Consider the following 14,704-nt stretch of genomic DNA (forward strand, 5'->3'; position numbering starts at 1 on the left):
CTGATCCCCCATTACATATATATACATGAGCTGATCCCCCATTACATATATACATGAGCTGATCCCCCATTACATATATACATGAGCTGATCCCCCTATTACATATATACATGAGCTGATCCCCCTTATTATGTATATACATGGGGTTCCCCACCTTTATATTTGTACAGTCTGGGTCTCCTGCTATAACAGTGAAGTGTTGAGGCCCTTATTACGTTCTGCCTGAGATTTTGCTCTCTGCCAAGTAATTAGAAGAAGTTTGTTTTCTTTCCCTAAATGAAGTAGATTTTCCTTCCGCCCTCTCACATATGACTTTCCGACCGTGTGTGCTGCAGGATTAGGTAACAATCAGCTTCATCTTCCTATAGATCAGTGGTGGCGAACCTTTGGCACTGGTGCCAGAGGCGGCACTCGGAGCCCTGTCTGTTGGCACCCAGGACATCACCCCAGAATAAAGTTCACCAGACAGAACTCAAAGAATCTGCCTGCAGAATCTTCCTACAATGATAGATGAGTTTGCCCTCCTCCTTTCAACTGCGTTGGTGTCCTTGGGAGGCTGAAGAATTGAAGGTTGTCAATGAACAAGGAGAAACATTACTTCTTAAATTGCTACGCTGGCACTTTGCAATAAATAAGTGGCTTTTGGTTGAAGTTTGGGCACTGAGGCTCAAAAAGGTTCGCCATCACTGCTATAGATCCTACAAGTGTCTCCCCCTACACCTGGCTCAGCGCTACAACCCCCTGATCCCCAGCGCTGGAAGCCCCCACATGTCTGGCAGGAGGGGGGCTCCACGAACCATCATCCTCTCCCTTGTCTGATAATACTGTGAGAGGAGACAAGAAATCACATGTGACCGATATCCTCCTCTTATAACGCTCCAGTACTGATATAACCTGCAGATACTACATCATAAGTGACTGATATCCTCCTCTTATAACGCTCCATCACTGATATAACCTATAGATATTATATCACATGTGACTGATATCCTCCTCTTATAACGCTCCATCACTGATATAACCTGCAGATATTACATGATATGTGACTGATACCCTCCTCTTATAACCTCCAGATATTACATGATATGTGACTGATATCCTCATCTTATAACGCTCCAGTACTGATATAACCTCCAGATATTACATGATATGTGACTGATATCCTCCTCTTATAACGCTCCAGTACTGATATAACCTGTAGATATTATATCACATGTGACTGATATCCTCCTCTTATAACGCTCCAGTACTGATATAACCTGTAGATATTATATCACATGTGACTGATATCCTCCTCTTATAACGCTCCAGTACTGATATAACCTCCAGATATTACATGATATGTGACTGATATCCTCCTCTTATAACGCTCCAGTACTGATATAACCTGTAGATATTATATCACATGTGACTGATATCCTCCTCTTATAACGCTCCAGTACTGATATAACCTGTAGATATTATATCACATGTGACTGATATCCTCCTCTTATAACGCTCCAGTACTGATATAACCTCCAGATATTACATGCTATGTGACTGATACCCTCCTCTTATAACGCTCCAGCACTGATATAACCTCCAGATATTACATCATATGTGACTGATATCCTCATCTTATAACGCTCCAGTACTGATATAACCTCCAGATATTACATCACATGTGACTGATATCCTACTCTTATAACGCTCCAGCACTGATATAACCTCCAGATATTACATCATATGTGACTGATATCATCCTCTTATAATGCTCCAGCACTGATATAACCTCCAGATATTACATGATATGTGACTGATCTCAGCCGCCAGTCGCAGACTGTATATGTAGTCACTCCTTAAAGTGACCCGCACTCTATATCGCACAGACCACTACACTGCTCAGTCTCCCAGGTTACTAACATTTTATATGGGTAATGAGAACAAAAAATGTATTTCTAATTTTATAATAATGTCACAGTGCACTCCACCTGCGCAGCTGAGAAGGTAATTGGAAGTGACTGTATATAATATACCGCTCCATGGAAATATATGCAATATACTACTGTAATAATCTCTGTGTGACGTTTACTCATTATATGAGGAACGTACTCAGCCGACGACTGAAGGACCCTCTAATCATAGGAAGAGGAGGAGGAACAATTATGGCTGAGTAGCTACAGTACACAACTACTGGGATGAAATGGCTGATAACAGAGAGTAATAGATTGTAGTTCCCAATACAGTCACCTCTTTCCAGGATGAAATGGCTGATAACAGAGAGTAATAGACTGTAACCCCCTGTAAAGTCACCTCTCCTCAGGATGAAATGGCTGATAACAGAGAGTAATAGATTGTATCCCCCCCTGTACAGTCACCTCTTCCCAGGATGAAATGGCTGATAACAGAGAGTAATAGAATGTATCCCCCCCTGTACAGTCACCTCTTCCCAGGATGAAATGGCTGATAACAGAGAGTAACAGTTCTTTGTTCCTGTCCTACATATAACTGTACAGTTAGTAGAGTATGGGGGTGACTATCCCTTTAAGAGACTAGATACAATGTATTTGGCAGATGCTGAGCAGTCACCAGGGTTCCAGGCACAGAGGGCGTCGGGTGAGCGCAGAGAGAGGGGAGCAGAAATTGAATTTATAGGAATTATGGTGTCTTCCTGGCGCTGTGAGGAAAGCCAGGCCCCGAGTCCCTGGAGCGCGACCAGCACACACTGATTTTACTTGTTATGTAAAGACAGCACACGTGAAACACGGCTACAAACTCGATTATCTGGTGTTGGAATTGGGCCGGGGCGCTCCAGAAAAAGCGTAATATCCAAAATTAAGAACACATGGCTCCTTCCTCCCAGAGCCCAAGCCCCTCAATTCACTGAAAAAGGACCACCCCTGGAAGAGCTACAGAAACACCATCATCCCATAGCAGGCCCGGCACAGAGGAGAAAGTGAGTGCAGCTCTGGAGTATAATACAGGATGTTACTCCGGATCGCTACAAGATAAGTAATGTCAGGTATGTACACAGTGACTGCACCAGCAGAATAGTGAGTGCAGCTCTGGAGTATAATACAGGATGTAACTCAGGATCAGTACAGGATAAGTAATGTCATGTATGTACACAGTGACTGCACCAGCAGCAGAATAGTGAGTGCAGCTCTGGAGTATAATACAGAATGTAACTCAGGATCAGTACAGGATAAGTAATGTCATGTATGTACACAGTGACTGCACCAGCAGCAGAATAGTGAGTGCATTCTCATTCTGCTGTGAGCTGCTGACGGGTGTGGTTGTGTGCTGCTGAGCTCCTGCACCACCTGGAGCAATCTCCATCCACCCAGGCCTGCTCTCTCCTCCCCAGGGAGGGAGTGGGTTCTCTGGGATGAATCAAGCTGGAAAGTCCCAGGCTCCTGTCTCCCGGACCAGGCCGGCGGGAGGCAGGAAAAACAAGTTACCGGCCAAAGCAGAAGGGGTGAGAAGATCTGCCCGGAGCCAAGGACGCAGCGATGTGACCTCGGCTGCCACCCCCAAGACCCAGGGAAGCCGCAAGGTCTCCGGTTCACAGAAGATCAAGGCAAGTGACATCAGCCTGAGTGCTCCTCCTGGAAAGCTGGATGTATGTGCGGGAAAGCTGGGTGGTTCAGCTGAAAAGCTGGGTGCTCACGGGGGTGTGCAAAAAGCATGGGGTGATCTTAAGGCCCGGGAGTCTGCTTCCATCTATGGCTCCCGGATTGCTGAGCACCTCCGTGAGTACGAGGAAGCTGGAAAAGCGCTGAGGAGGCTCCAGGAGGAGATAAGGGAGACCTTGGCCCTAGCGGGGGTGGCTACGCAGAGAAAGAAAAAGTCTGATCTACTTACCACCATAGACAGACTAAAAGCCGAGGTCACCGCTCTGCAGGAGAAGCGTCATCTTATCCGTGAGCACAGCGGTCCGTTTCGTGAAAAATTGGAGAATGATGCGAGGTTTGATGACATGCGCCAGGAGCAGCTGAGAAAGCTGAAGGGGCTTGAGATCCAGGCGGATGATGGCGATGATGAGGAGGAAGAGGAAGACCTGCCGTGTCCGTCTGGTGGCCTGCACCAACACCAGCAGGCCTCGCACGACAGGCTGCCTGCGGAGCAAGCGCCATTACCATCAGGCTGCGGCTCTGCCAACCTGGAGGAGGAAAGTGATGACAGCGGCCAGGGGGGGGCGCTAATGGCTCAGATCCGTCAGCTTGAGTCCCCAGTTCACCTCCAGAACTTTTCCTTCGGCGATGATATCCCGAGTGACGACCAAAAGAGAAAGAAGACGAGACCCAAGAAGACCAAGGCGTCTCAGGAGGTGAATCTGGTGTTTCGTCCCCTCCCTGTTCCCTCCGGGCGGGCAGCAGTGCCAGCCTGTCGTGTAGGCCCCGTTACCCAGCCCAGCACGAATCCTGCAGTGGACTCGGTGCCAGGGTGCGGGGAGAGTGCAAAGCCACGTTCCATCATGGCGCAGAGCACCAGCCTTGTTTGTAGTAGCAAGGATGGTGCAGGGAAGGCATCGGCCGAAAGGCCGGACAGTGAGGGCGATCTGGCAGGTCCTGGTACTGTGCGCTGCCCCCCAGTGGGAGGGGGGGGTGGCCCAGTGCCAGGGGCAGTGGCGGTGGCTCCTGTGGCCCTTAGCGCTGTTGCTTGCTCCGGTGAGCAGCGGCAGTGTGATGGGGCTGCTGGGGCTTGTAGTGCGGCGCCTCCCAAACATCCCGTGCAGCCTGCAGAGAAAGTCGCAGGAAAAGTGTTATTCTGTATTGGTGCATCAAACTCTGAAGATATGAAAGGGGCAAAAAGACTGTCTGGAGTCTGTAAGGACAAGAGGCCTCTACCACCAATCGAGCAGCGATGCTCAAACATTATAAAAACTGCAGGACAACAAGGGGTTAATGCCAATGAGGCAGAGGGCACAAGTAAGATCGGGGTTGGAGCTGCCTCTTCTCAGGCTGTATCAGCTATGGAGGTAGCTCTACCCCCAGTGCCCAGTGACGCCGAGGCAACCCCAGGTCCTCCTGGCCCAGCTGGTGTGAGTGATGCAAGGAAGCGAGGCAGTATTGTACATAGTGTGGTGAATGTTGGGTTGGTGAATGGTGCTGAGGGGGGTGATCCTGTTGTGCGTGCTGGTCCATCTGCACCCCCAGTGGTGGCCGCTCCCATAAGGAGCTATGCGAGTGTCACCGCTGGGGCAAGTGGGGTTAACTCCTTGTCTCCTGGCTCTGGGAACAGCGTTTTGCAAAGGCGTCTTCTGGAGGCTCTCAGGAGAGGGGAAAAGTCAATCACTGTAGAGGGGAGAGATGTTGATCTGTCCTTCTGGACAGACAGGCATGGCCTGGCAGCCTTCCAAGAGAAAAGGGGGGGAGAGACTGTATGGTCTTTACCCACAACCGGGCCCGGAGCTGCCCGTAGGAATGTGGTTCGTCTTCGCTGGAGGGGCAGTGACGCATGCCCACCCAGGTCAAGGGTGGTGGAGCTCCTCCTGAAGATGAACTTCAGGGCTAGTGACATCTTTGCCCTGATACATCCTTATGGTACTCCGGAGTTCGATGTCAGCTTTGTTCGGCCGGAGGGCTTAGAGCTCTTCTGGTCGAATTATGAGCTGGCAAAGAACGAGCCCGCATGGCGAGACTTTGCTGTGCAAGCAGTGTCTCGCCAAAACACAGTCAGGAAAGTGACCGTTTTGACCCGTAACGAGTCACTTTCTTGCATGGACATCATGACGTGGCTCAGTCGTTATGGTGAGGTTGTACAGGTACCTCAGAAAAACCGCGATGAATTTGGCATTTGGTCTGGGGCCTGGACCTTCATGATGAAGTTGAAGTGTTCAGGCGGCACAGTCGCCCACATTCCCTCTTCAGCCTTTCTTGGGCGGGACAGAATCCTGATTTTCTACCAGGGGCAGCCGAAGGTCTGTCACAGGTGCGGTGACCCCACACACTTTAGCGCCAGCTGCCAAGTGCAGAAGTGCGCTTTGTGTGGTGGGCTAGGTCATCTCGCTGCATCCTGTAAGGACATTAGGTGTAACCTGTGTGGTGAGCTCGGTCACCCTTTCAGCCGTTGTCCTCGCTCCTTTGCCAATGCGGTTGTGACCCCAGTGGAGGAGAGCCATGAGGTTGCTTCTGCTGGGGAAGGTACCAGCAGAGGTGGAGGAGCTGAGGGGCCTGTGAAGAAAAGCAAGAAGAAGTCGCCTTCTCAGTTAAGGCGGCTTGAAGCCAGACAAAAAGGGAGAGAACTGGGGAAGCCTCAGGTTGCTGGGGTGACCCTTGGTCCTTCCTCAGAGGCTGGTCATGCTACTGAGGCCCTGAGGGATGATGAGTTGGATGAGGAGGTCAGGAGGATGGAGCGCGAGAAAGGTGCCATGTCCTCCACGTCCTCCCATTATGAGAGTATGGATGAGGATAACAGGATTTGGCTAGAAAATAAGCGCAAGCAGAAAAAGAAAAAACGCGGCCTATCTAAGGTACCTAAGGAAGGGAAAACTTCCTCCCCTCTGGTTGAGCTTTCCAACCAGTTCCTCACCCTCGATGAGATCGCCTCCTCGGAAGGAGAGGCTGAGGGTGGGTTCTGGAGGTGGCGGCGGAGCAGCCTGCAGGGGGCGCCGAGTCTCTATCCTCTGGGGATGCTGGGTCCTCAGAGTGGGAGACTGACTCAGAGCCAGGAGACAAGGACGAAGGAGAGGGTGGTCCGGGTGGGTCCTTGGGGGCCAGTAATAACATGGACACCTCAATTTCGTTAAAAAGAAGTTGCCCCAATTCTGAAGGGAAAAGGGAAAAGGGATCATCCTCAGAGGACAGTAGAGGGAAGGGAGTTAGTAAGAAAAAAGCCGTCTAACTCAATCACTCATGATGGCGGCACCCACTCCGTTGACGCTGGCGTCCATTAATGTCGCCAGCATTAAGTCTGATGCGGCTAGATTTGCGGCCTTTGATTTTCTCGGCCGTGTTGAAGCCGACATTTTATTTTTGCAGGAGACCAGGCTGCCAGATTTGGCGGCCGTGTTTAAAGCTAAGAGGGAATGGAGACACGGGCCTTCCTATTGGTCTCTTGCGGCCGAGCCGTATAGCGGAGTGGCGGTCCTTTTTACCGCACCGGTAGAATGCCGACGAGTTATTGAGTTAGAAATGGGGAGGTGCCTGATCATGGATGTCCTCATGAAGGGACAAGAACTTCGCCTAATTAACATCTATGGTCCCCAGTCCAAGTGGGACAGGAAGTGTCTCTTTATGAGGATCAAGCCCTACCTTTTTACAAGTCGGCAGGTGGTCTTTGGAGGGGACTTCAATGCTGTCACGAGGTCCCAGGATAGGGGAGGTTCCAGAGACAAGCTGACTTATGATAGCGTCGCTCTTAATAGCATAGCTAGTGAGGCTCGCCTGGTGGATGTCCACATCCGGCACACCCCAGGCCACGCGGGGTTCACATATTATAGGGGTAGCTGTAGGTCTAGAATAGACAGGTTTTATTTAAAGGAGGAAGCCATCTCTTCACCAGTGTCCGTTGTTGAGGTGGAGTTCTCCGATCACTGTTTAATTTTGTTTTCTCTGAATGTTACAGAGACCCCCCGGATGGGAAGAGGCTACTGGAAGCTCAATTCGTCTCTCCTGGAAGAAGCAGAGATAAGACAATCCTTTGAGGACTTTCTTCAGAGCCAGGTACCATTGCTGGGCCTTTGTAGCAGTAAGTCAGAGTGGTGGGAGATGCTCAAGAAAAGGGTGGCGAGATTCTTCCGCCAGCTCTCGAGCCTCAGGAGCCTGGACAGGTACCGCCTGTATCAGGGCCTGAGGAGGAAACTCGAGCATCTCGTCTCGACTGGAGGTAGTCGTGAGGACATCTCCAGAGTGAAATCCTTGCTGAAGAGGTGTCAGTACGATAGACACGCATCTTTGGTTTTTGAGAGGGATTACGGGAAATACCGCTCGCCCGACCCTTACAGAAACTGCAAGATGTCAGTGAATGGTAAAGTTGTCACAGGACTGGTTGACAGTACGGGATCCCTGAAAAGGTCCAGATCAGGGATTCTGGAGGTCGTCAGATCCTTCTACTCGCACCTCTTGGGCAGGAAGGATCTAGATCGGGATGTGATGTCGGCTTTCCTGGCTGAAACTGTCCCTGAGCCAGGAGTAGACCCCTCTCTTGATGTTTTGACAGAGATGATTAGGGAAGAGGAAGTCAGCCGGGCGATTGAAGGGCTCGCCCTCAAGAAATCGCCGGGTCCGGATGGCTTAACATCTGAGTTTTATAAGACCTTTAAGGACGCCTTGGTTCCCCTCTTGACTGAGGTATTCAATGAGTGTCTTTCCTCGGGCGCTCTGCCGAAGTCAATGAGGAGGTCTGCCCTGATCATCCTGTCAAAGGGTAAGGACCGATCTCGTATTGAGAACTGGCGTCCCATAGCGCTTCTCAATACGGACAGAAAGGTTTTGGCAAAGGTGCTGTTTAATCGGCTGGTGCAGTTTGCACCCCGGCTCCTTTCGGGGACCCAGCACTGCTCTGTTCCAGGCCGCAGTACATTTAGTGCTGTGCTTTGTGTCCGGGAGGCAGTGGAACAGGGCAGGGCTGGTAACTGGAAGGGGTACTTGCTGTCCTTGGATCAGGCAAAAGCGTTTGATCGGGTTAACCACGAGTACCTCTGGTCTGTCCTTCTGAGGTATGGCCTGCCGGGTGGGTTTGTCAATTGGCTGAAAGTTTTGTACGCAGGGGCAGAGAGTTTCCCGCTTGTGAACGGTTGGATTGGCCGCTCTTTTGAGGTTGGGTCTGGTGTTCGCCAGGGTTGTCCTCTGAGCCCACTACTGTACGTGTTCGCGATTGACCCATTCCTTAGGAGGGTTGATCGTGGGCCGTTGGTGGGAGTCGGGATGGACCGGGCAGCACCGGAAGCCACTCTAAGGGTGGTAGCGTATGCTGATGACGTCACTGTTTTTGTGTCCTCGAGAGGGGAGGCGCAATGGGTGATGTCAGAGGTCTACCGCTACTCAGAGGCTTCTGGGTCCAAGATCAACCGGGATAAGTGTGAGAGTCTCTGGCTGGGAGAGGGAGGTCCAGGCTTTGATCTCCCGGACACTCTTCCAGGGCCCCAAGACTCTGCCAAAGTTCTCGGCATCGAATTTGGCCAGGGGGATTACCCCATGCAAAACTGGGACGGCAGGCTTAAGATCGCCGCTCAGAGGGTGGACCAGTGGAAGGGTTGGTCTTTGACCCTCAGAGAAAGGGTTAATCTGATCAAAACTTACCTGCTCCCATTGCTGATTTACCTGGGCAGTGTGTGCATGTTGCCAGAACCCCTCTGGACTCGGGTTTACAGTCTGTTCTTCCAGCTGTTATGGGGGAATAGGCTGAACCTAATCAAGAGGGAGGTTACTTACCGCACGAGGAGACAAGGAGGGTTGTGTATGGTCAACCCTGTGGTGTTCCTAGTGAATACCTTTCTTAAAATCAATGTAGCAAACCTCTGGAAAGAGAGGGCTCCTCCGTGGGTATACTCCTGCAGGGGATGGTTTCGGCCTTTCTTCCAGGAATGGGAGACAGGAGGACAAGTGAAGGATCTCCGCACACCGCATGGGCATCTTCCGGCTTACGCTACCCCGGTTCTGAAGGTGATTCGCCGGTGGGGTCTGGGAATGTGGGAGATCAGGACCATGTCGAGGAAAACCCTTGACAAAAGGGTTCTGTTTGCCCGTTTCCAGAAGCCTCTGGCCCTCAGGGATTGCCCAAGTCGGGATCTTGGGGTGGGTTTGAGTTTATTGAATTCCATCAGGATCCCCTTGAAGTTTTGGGACTTGACTTGGCGCTGCTTCCATGGAAAGCTGTGTGTGAGGGACAATCTGAAGTGTAGGAGCTCTGAGGAAAGGGGTTGTCCCCGGGAGGAGTGCGGTGGCCTGCTGGAGAGCATGGACCACTTCCTGCTTCAGTGCCCCTTTAACACAGAGGTGTACAACCGGGTGGGCGCTTCCATCCATTGGTCCGGGTTGGCTGGTCTCTCCTATGCGGAGTGGGCCTATGGAGCATTCAGAGGCCTGGGTGGCCGGGACCGCTGCACTTTATTCCTAGTTAGTCTATTGGTCAGGTACCACACGTGGAATGCACGGTGCTTAGTATCGACGCAGCGTAAAATCCTCCCGGTGGATGAGGTGGTTAGGAACATTCTGGGTGACCTGGTGAAGGTGCGCTCTCTGGAGTATGAGAGGCTGGGCACGGGGAGGGCCTCTCTCCTTTGGAGGGGGTTCTCCTTTAGTGTCCCTTAGTCTGTCATCTCCTCTCCTGGTGTTGGGCTGAAGCTGACACTGTAGATTTTTGTTTTGTATCTGAGGTTATAGTGATGTAGGGGCTTGCAGGCGCCGAACCTGGGCTTTATGTGGTTTTGATATATGTTGATATGTTTAATGTGTTTGTATCTTGTGTACAGTGTGATATAGTTATATGTAGTTATAGTTCTTGTGTGTATATAGGTTGGTTGGTTTTGGGGTGTTGGTGTTAGGGTGTTAGGTTGGGAGGGGGGTGGACGGGACTTGGACTGTACGATCCTGGGCACTGGTCTGGACTATATAGCGCGGACTTTGGACGTTAGACCAGTGTCTGGGGGGGGAGGGTGATGGGCGTGGGATTTAGTTAGTTATATTTTATGTTATTTATTGTTATTAATGTTATTTCCGTTATATTCATTGTTATTTCTGTGTTTATTTTTTGTTTATTTATTTATGTGTATTTTGCTGTGTATTTTGATATAAAAAAAAAAAAAAAAAAAAAAAAAAAAATTTAGGTGGTGGGACTGGGTGAAGGTTTTGTTTGTTTTCATGCTGAGTGTGTGTGGCTGGGCCAGGAGGTTTTGTAAGTTTATTTTCGTTTATATTTGTTCTTTTGTAATTCTTTTGCCAGAAGTTATGGCTTTATTTATGTTTATTATTGTTATGTTTTTCACTTTTATATAAAATAAAAGATTTACAGGATGTAACTCAGGATCAGTACAGGATAAGTAATGTCATGTATGTACACAGTGACTGCACCAGCAGCAGAATAGTGAGTGCAGCTCTGGAGTATAATACAGAATGTAACTCAGGATCAGTACAGGATAAGTAATGTCATGTATGTACACAGTGACTGCACCAGCAGCAGAATAGTGAGTGCAGCTCTGCAGTACAATATAGGATGTAACTCAGGATCAGTACAGGATAAGTAATGTCATGTGTGTACACAGTGACTACACCAGCAGCAGAATAGTGAGTGCAGCTCTGGGGTATAATACAGGATGTAACTCAGGACCAGTACAGGATAAGTAATGTCATGTATGTACACAGTGACTGCACCAGCAGCAGAATAGTGAGTGCAGCTCTGGAGTATAATACAGGATGTAACTCAGGATCAGTACAGGATAAGTAATGTCATGTATGTACACAGTGACTGCACCAGCAGCAGAATAGTGAGTGCAGCTCTGGAGTATAATACAGAATGTAACTCAGGATCAGTACAGGATAAGTAATGTCATGTATGTACACAGTGACTGCACCAGCAGCAGAATAGTGAGTGCAGCTCTGCAGTACAATATAGGATGTAACTCAGGATCAGTACAGGATAAGTAATGTCATGTGTGTACACAGTGACTACACCAGCAGCAGAATAGTGAGTGCAGCTCTGGGGTATAATACAGGATGTAACTCAGGACCAGTACAGGATAAGTAATGTCATGTATGTACACAGTGACTGCACCAGCAGCAGAATAGTGAGTGCAGCTCTGGTGTATAATACAGGATGTAACTCAGGATCAGTACAGGATAAGTAATGTCATGTATGTACACAGTGACTGCACCAGCAGCAGAATAGTGAGTGCAGCTCTGGAGTATAATACAGGATGTAACTCAGGATCAGTACAGGATAAGTAATGTCATGTGTGTACACAGTGACTGCACCACCAGCAGAATAGTGAGTGCAGCTCTGGGGTATAATACAGGATGTAACTCAGGATCCGTACAGGATAAGTAATGTCATGTATGTGCACAGTGACTACACCATCAGCAGAATAGTGAGTGCAGCTCTGGAGTATAATACAGGATGTAACTCAGGATCAGTACAGGATAAGTAATGTCATGTATGTACACAGTGATTGCACCAGCAGAATAGTGAGTGCAGCTCTGGGGTATAATACGGGATGTAACTCAGGATCAGTACAGGATAAGTAATGTCATGTATGTACACAGTGACTACACCAGCAGCAGAATAGTGAGTGCAGCTCTGGGGTAGAGGCTGGAGATCCCTATTAGTAAGAAGGTGTCAGAGGTGACAGACTCTTTAATACAAGTTTCTCCGGAGCTGCAGTCTCGGTTTATCCATGGAAACAAATACTGGAGTTCTTGTCCTTGTGACATTCATGAACAATATTAAGAGAACAATAGGATGAATTTGGCTCCAGCTCCCTGGTAAACACGAGCCAAATATCCTAAAGGAACGCTCTGCAGAGTGCAGGGGCTGCCAGGAATCCGGGTCCACAAGAAAGTGGCAGAACATTTGCAGCTAAGAATCAATGCAAACAGACAAAGAAACGGCAAACTGTACACATGGAGGGATTAGATACATGGATAACTGTACAGACTGTACCGCACATGGAGGGATTAGATACATGGATAACTGTACAGACTGTACCGCACATGGAGGGATTAGATACATGGATAACTGTACAGACTGTACCGCACATGGAGGGATTAGATACATGGATAACTGTACAGACTGCACCGCACATGGAGGGATTAGATACATGGATAACTGTACAGACTGCACCGCACGTGGTGGGATTAGATACATGGATAACTGTACAGACTGTACCGCACATGGAGGGATTAGATACATGGATAACTGTACAGACTGTACCGCACATGGAGGGATTAGATACATGGATAACTGTACAGAGTGTACCGCACATGGAGGGATTAGATACATGGATAACTGTACAGACTGCACCGCACGTGGTGGGATTAGATACATGGATAACTGTACAGACTGTACCGCACATGGTGGGATTAGATACATGGATAACTGTACAGAGTGCACCGCACGTGGTGGGATTAGATACATGGATAACTGTACAGACTGCACCGCACATGGAGGGATTAGATACATGGATAACTGTACAGACTGCACCGCACATGGAGGGATTAGATACATGGATAACTGTACAGACTGTACCGCACATGGTGGGATTAGATACATGGATAACTGTACAGACTGTACCGCACATGGAGGGATTAGATACATGGATAACTGTACAGACTGTACCGCACATGGTGGGATTAGATACATGGATAACTGTACAGACTGCACCGCACGTGGTGGGATTAGATACATGGATAACTGTACAGACTGTACCGCACATGGAGGGATTAGATACATGGATAACTGTACAGACTGTACCGCACATGGAGGGATTAGATACATGGATAACTGTACAGAGTGTACCGCACATGGAGGGATTAGATACATGGATAACTGTACAGACTGTATCGCACATGGTGGGATTAGATACATGGATAACTGTACAGACTGTACCGCACATGGAGGGATTAGATACATGGATAACTGTACAGACTGTACCGCACATAGAGGGATTAGATACATGGATAACTGTACAGACTGTACCGCACATAGAGGGATTAGATACATGTATAGCTGTACAGACTGTACCGCACATGGAGGGATTAGATACATGGATAACTGTACAGACTGTACCGCACATGGTGGGATTAGATACATGGATAACTGTACAGACTGCACCGCACATGGTGGGATTAGATACATGGATAACTGTACAGAGTGTACCGCACATGGAGGGATTAGATACATGGATAACTGTACAGACTGTATCGCACATGGTGGGATTAGATACATGGATAACTGTACAGACTGTACCGCACATGGTGGGATTAGATACATGGATAACTGTACAGACTGTACCGCACATGGAGGGATTAGATACATGGATAACTGTACAGACTGTACCGCACATGGAGGGATTAGATACATGGATAACTGTACAGACTGTACCGCACATGGAGGGATTAGATACATGGATAACTGTACAGACTGCACCGCACGTGGTGGGATTAGATACATGGATAACTGTACAGAGTGTACCGCACATGGAGGGATTAGATACATGGATAACTGTACAGACTGCACCGCACGTGGTGGGATTAGATACATGGATAACTGTACAGACTGTACCGCACATGGTGGGATTAGATACATGGATAACTGTACAGACTGTACCGCACATGGTGGGATTAGATACATGGATAACTGTACAGACTGTACCGCACATGGTGGGATTAGATACATGGATAACTGTACAGACTGTACCGCACATGGTGGGATTAGATACATGGATAACTGTACAGACTGTACCGCACATGGTGGGATTAGATACATGGATAACTGTACAGACTGTACCGCACATGGTGGGATTAGATACATGGATAACTGTACAGACTGTACCGCACATGGTGGGATTACATACATGGATAACTGTACAGACTGTACCGCACATGGAGGGATTAGATACATGGATAACTGTACAGAGTGTACCGCACATGGAGGGATTAGATACATGGATAACTGTACAGACTGTACTGCACATGGAGGGATTAGATACATGGATAACTGTACAGACTGTACCGCACATGGAGGGATTAGATACATGGATAACTGTACAGACTGCACCGCACGTGGT

General features: G+C 48.8%; 1 protein-coding gene across 43 annotated transcripts in view; it reads right to left on the bottom strand.

Moving 5' to 3' along the window:
* TCF7L2 (transcription factor 7 like 2) overlaps positions 1-14,704 on the bottom strand; it is a 157,931-nt gene that overhangs the window by 88,665 nt on the left and 54,562 nt on the right. The gene's annotated exons all lie outside the window — the stretch shown is intronic.

This window comes from Engystomops pustulosus, chromosome 11 (genome assembly GCF_040894005.1).
Source record: "Engystomops pustulosus chromosome 11, aEngPut4.maternal, whole genome shotgun sequence".
NCBI classification, from domain to species: Eukaryota; Metazoa; Chordata; class Amphibia; order Anura; family Leptodactylidae; genus Engystomops; species Engystomops pustulosus.